The sequence below is a fragment of the Coregonus lavaretus genome, assembly GCF_964263955.1.
Source record: "Coregonus lavaretus genome assembly, chromosome: 3".
Classification (NCBI taxonomy): Eukaryota; Metazoa; Chordata; class Actinopteri; order Salmoniformes; family Salmonidae; genus Coregonus; species Coregonus lavaretus.
Window position 1 is genome coordinate 5,884,271 of NC_139990.1, and position 6,000 is coordinate 5,890,270.

The 6,000-nt window shown below is 38.1% G+C and overlaps 1 pseudogene across 1 annotated transcript in view; it reads left to right on the plus strand.

Annotated features, from left to right (window-relative positions):
* LOC311120054 (cytoplasmic dynein 1 intermediate chain 1-like) overlaps positions 1-6,000 on the plus strand; it is a 119,114-nt pseudogene that overhangs the window by 58,004 nt on the left and 55,110 nt on the right. The window lies entirely within an intron of this gene.

Consider the following 6,000-nt stretch of genomic DNA (forward strand, 5'->3'; position numbering starts at 1 on the left):
AGTTCCCTCTCCATGGAAAGCATGGCCAGTGCATTCAGACGTTCCTGGCCCATTGAATTTCGCAGGAATGTCTTAACTCGTGTCAAAGTTGAGAAACATCTCTCAGCTTCAGCTGTTGTCATGGGAGTAGTTATGAGGATGTTCAACAGAGTCACAGTCTCAGAGAACGTCTCCTGGAGGTTGTAGCTCATGAGAACCTGGTACAGTGCCAGTGCACCACAGCAGCCCTTGAATTCAGGATTCTCATAGATCAGAGATAGTTCTGTCTTGAGCTTTGCCTTGCTCAGCATGGGGTATGCATTCACAGTGGCATTCAGAGCCTCATCAGGAAATGAATGGCAGTACCTTTCAAACATGTCTGCTTGCAGTAAGGTAGCACTCACAAGGTGGCCAGAGAAAGAGAACCTTTCTTTGGTGTGATCCAGGATGGTGTTGCAGACCTCTTCAGACAGCCTCTGCTTCTCCTCTTCTCTCAAAGCTGTTCTGGGTCTTTTGGCTCCTGTTGCTTCTTGCAGCTGCTGTTGAGAGGAGTCCCTGAAGGCAAACAGACCAATGTGTTTGTTGGCTTTGTACAGTATTGTTGTCTATGTGATGCACAGGTATATGCAATGTATCCATGTATAGTACAAATACTTCAGTTCCACTTAAAATGGGCAGGGATGCATAAAGTCTTTAGTGTTTAAGTTAGCCTTTGTGTCTCACATAGCCTGGATGTTCAGCACAGTATACAGTGGTGCTCATAAGCTTATGAGCCCATGCTAAAGTTGACTAAAAATAGGAATAAAAAAGAAAAGAAAATTGGTGTCCTTAAAGGTTGGATTTAATTTTTTTATTTTTGTATTCCTCTTTTTAGTCAACTTTAGAATGTGTTCATACACTTATGAGCACCACTGTACAGTACACATAGTATATAAAATAAGCTAGATTACACCACTGGCCATATATAATGAGAATAATGTAATTTCAAACACAAATGCAGTCTCCTTTCATGCATACATTTTCAAATAAAGCTCTGCTTTGAGAAAGATCGAATGATATTGTTTAATCTTACCTTATGGCCTGCACACTGCTTGTGAAGCTGTCGAGGGCACGTTTGATGAAGACAGCATCAATGTCCTTCTTCTGTAGCTTCTGGTACAGAATGTCGACGTGGGGCATGATTTTGAGTTTGACTTTCTCGTCATCGGCAAAAAGACCGTTCAGTCTCTCCAAAAGCACACTGGCGATTGAGACTGAGGTTGATTCCGAGATGGGAAGGAACTCAAAAAAGCGCTCCTGCACTTTGTGGTTGCTATCTATGTACCTCAGCACAAGCACCAGCTGTGTCTGTGTAGAAACGTCCGTGGTCTCGTCAGCTTGGATAGCTACGAAGTTCGCCGACTTCACCTCCTCCACAATATGTTCCCTCATGACCGCTAGCATACACTCCAGTAGCTCGTTTTGAATGGTCTTTGATGTGCCCTTGAAAACTTTAGCATTTTTAAGATGGTCATCAAACACCTCATCTAATTGTGCCACAAAGTTGACAAGTCCAAGAAAAATACCAGGGTTGGTGGAGCCCTCAGTTTCATCTTTGCCTCGCAAAGCTAACTCAAACACTCCGCAAAACTTCACACACTGGATTAGCCGGCTGAGGATGTGGCGGTTCTTGCTAACCTCATCGTTGTGGCGGCGGACAGCTAGCCTGTATCCCTCATCCAGTTGAGTGGCAATGTTCACTCTCCCCAAAGCAGACAATCTCAAACAGCTATCCATGTGGGTCTTTGACAGCTCATGTTTCTTAATCTTTTCTGAAAGATGGTGCATGTCCGTTACACCAGTCGCTGTCCAAGCGGTGCTGTCTGCCGTGCCGCCTTCAGGGTGAAAGAGTAAGCAGGGGTAGCAGAAGACTGCATTAGCTACATCGCAGCCTGCTAGCCAGGTTTTTCGTTCGTACCAATTTTTGGAAAATCCTCGGGTGTAGGACTTTCCCCCTTTAGTAGAAACCTGTTGAATTATTAAATTTGGTCTGGGAGGTCCTAATTGTTTCGTTGCCAATTTATCTTGATTTGTTCGCCGACAAAAAGGAACTTCTTTCAAAGAGACATTCGAGTTGCACTGAACGCTAGCCATCTTGACAGTAGTACGTGTATTGATTGACGCTGCTACCCGCTCTTTTCTTAGTTATGTTCATGGTTATGTTACGTATGACGAAAGCGCGTAAGTGCAAGCCCTCCCGGAACCCATAGAGATTGTATTGAAAGCTCTGATATTTGAAAAAAATAAGATTTTACATGAGAGTCTATGAGAGACTTCTGGGGCGATTTTCAACCTGACTGAAATCGCCCCAAAACAGGCGGGGCCATTTGAAGCACGACTTTAGCCTGATTGGACATTTAGTGGCAGATCAGACGTCTAGATTAGAACACTGATAACTACTGTTGCCGTGATATAATTGATTAGAAAAAAAATCCCTTCCTTTTCCCGTTTGGCAGTGCGTCGCCCATATCGCCCTAATGAACACACCGCCCCTGAGCCCCAGGCCGAGGGAGATTGACAGTTATTTTGTGTTTCTTCCATTTACGAATAATCGCACCAACTGTTGTCACCTTCTCACCAAGCTGCTTGGCGATGGTCTTGTAGCCCATTCCAGCCTTGTGTAGGTCTACAATCTTGTCCCTGACATCCTTGGAGAGCTCTTTAATTGGTATTGGCCATGGTGGACAGTTTGGAATCTGATTGATCGCTTCTGTGGACAGGTGTCTTTTATACAGGTAACAAACTGAGATTAGGAGCACTCCCGTTAAGAGTGTGCTCCTAATCTCAGCTCGTTACCTGTATAAAAGACACCTGGGAGCCAGAAATCTTTCTGATTGAGAGGGGGTCAAATACTTATTTCCCTCATTAAAATGCAAATGAATTTATAACATTTTTGACATGCGTTTTTCTGGATTTTTTTGTTGTTATTCTGTCTCTCACTGTTCAAATAAACCTACCATTGAAATTATAGACTGATAATTTATTTGTCAGTGGGCAAACGTACAAAATCAGCAGGGGATCAAATACTTTTTTCCCTCACTGTATCATATGTAATCTTTGGTGTTTGGAATCACAGTTATCATATCTAGTTTGGAATCACAGTTATCATATTTAATCTTTGGAGTTTGGAATAACAGTTATCATATCTAATCTTTGGTGTTTGGAATCACAGTTATCATATCTAATATTTGGTGTTTGGAATAACAGTTATCATATCTAATCTTTGGTGTTTGGAATCACAGTTATCATATCTAATATTTGGTGTTTGGAATCACAGTTATCATATCTAATCTTTAGTCTTTGGAATCACGTTCATCATACCTAATCTTTGGTCTTTGGAATCACAGTTATCATATGTAATCTTTGGTGTTTGGAATCACAGTTATCATATGTAATATTTGGTGTTTGGAATCGCAGTTATCATATGTAATCTTTGGTGTTTGGAATCACAGTTATCATATCTAATCTTTGGTGTTTGGAATAACAGTTATCATATCTAATCTTTGGTGTTTGGAATCACAGTTATCATATCTAATATTTGGTGTTTGGAATCACAGTTATCATATCTAATCTTTAGTCTTTGGAATCACGTTCATCATATCTAATCTTTGGTCTTTGGAATCACAGTTATCATATGTAATCTTTGGTGTTTGGAATCACAGTTATCATATGTAATATTTGGTGTTTGGAATCACAGTTATCATATGTAATCTTTGGTGTTTGGAATCACAGTTATCATATCTAATCTTTGGTGTTTGGAATCACAGTTATCATATGTAATCTTTGGTGTTTGGAATCACAGTTATCATATGTAATCTTTGGTGTTTGGAATCACAGTTATCACATCTAATCTTTGGTGTTTGGAATCACAGTTATCATATCTCATCTTTGGTGTTTGAAATTACAGTTATCATATCTAGCCTTTGGTGTTTGGAATCACAGTTATCATATCTAATCTTTGGTGTTTGGAATCACAGTTATCATATGTCATCTTTGGTGTTTGGAATCACAGTTATCATATCTACTCTTTGGTGTTTGGAATCACAGTTATCATATCTACTCTTTGGTGTTTGGAATCACAGTTATCATATCTAATATTTGGTGTTTGGAATCACAGTTATCATATCTAATCTTTGGTGTTTGGAATCACAGTTATCACATCTAATCTTTGATGTTTGGAATCACAGTTATCATATCTTTGGTGTTTGGAATCGCAGTTATCATATGTAATCTTTGGTGTTTGGAATCGCAGTTATCATATGTAATCTTTGCTGTTTGGAATCACATTTATCATATGTGATCTTTGGTGTTTGGAATCACAGTTATCATATCTAGTTTGGAATCACAGTTATCATATTTAATATTTGGTGTTTGGAATCACAGTGATCATATCTAATCTTTGGAGTTTGGAATCACAGTTATCATATCTAATCTTTGGTGTTTGGAATCACAGTTATCATATCTAATCTTTGGTGTTTGGAATCACAGTTATCATATCTAATATTTGGTGTTTGGAATCACAGTTCATCATATCTAATCTTTGGTGTTTGGAATCACAGTTATCATATCTAATCTTTGGTGTTTGGAATCGCAGTTATCATATGTGATCTTTGGTGTTTGGAATCACAGTTATCATATGTAACCTTTAGCGTTTGGAATCACAGTTATCATATCTAATCTTTGGTGTTTGGAATCACAGTTATCATATGTAATCTTTGGTGTTTGGAATCACAGTTATCATATCTAATATTTGGTGTTTGGAATCACAGTTATCATATCTAGCCTTTGGTGTTTGGAATCACAGTTATCATATCTAATCTTTGGTGTTTGGAATCACATTCATCAAATGTAATCTTTGGTGTTTGGAATCGCAGTTATCATATGTAATCTTTGGTGTTTGGAATCGCAGTTATCATATGTAATCTTTGCTGTTTGGAATCACATTTATCATATGTGATCTTTGGTGTTTGGAATAATAATATAATAATAATATGCCATTTAGCAGACGCTTTTATCCAAAGCGACTTACAGTCATGCGTGCATACATTTTTGTGTATGGGTGGTCCCGGGGATCGAACCCACTACCTTGGCGTTACAAGCGCCGTGCTCTACCAGTTGAGCTACAGAGGACCACATCACAGTTATCATATCTAGTTTGGAATCACAGTTATCATATTTAATATTTGGTGTTTGGAATCACAGTGATCATATCTAATCTTTGGAGTTTGGAATCACAGTTATCATATCTAATCTTTGGTGTTTGGAATCACAGTTATCATATCTAATCTTTGGTGTTTGGAATCACAGTTATCATATCTAGTTTGGAATCACAGTTATCATATTTAATATTTGGTGTTTGGAATCACAGTGATCATATCTAATCTTTGGAGTTTGGAATCACAGTTATCATATCTAATCTTTGGTGTTTGGAATCACAGTTATCATATCTAATCTTTGGTGTTTGGAATCACAGTTATCATATCTAATATTTGGTGTTTGGAATCACAGTTCATCATATCTAATCTTTGGTGTTTGGAATCACAGTTATCATATCTAATCTTTGGTGTTTGGAATCGCAGTTATCATATGTAATCTTTGGTGTTTGGAATCACAGTTATCGTATGTGATCTTTGGTGTTTGGAATCACAGTTATCATATGTAACCTTTAGCGTTTGGAATCACAGTTATCATATCTAATCTTTGGTGTTTGGAATCACAGTTATCATATGTAATCTTTGGTGTTTGGAATCACAGTTATCATATCTAATATTTGGTGTTTGGAATCACAGTTATCATATCTAGCCTTTGGTGTTTGGAATCACAGTTATCATATCTAATCTTTGGTGTTTGGAATCACATTCATCAAATGTAATCTTTGGTGTTTGGAATCGCAGTTATCATATGTAATCTTTGGTGTTTGGAATCGCAGTTATCATATGTAATCTTTGCTGTTTGGAATCACATTTATCATATGTGATCTTT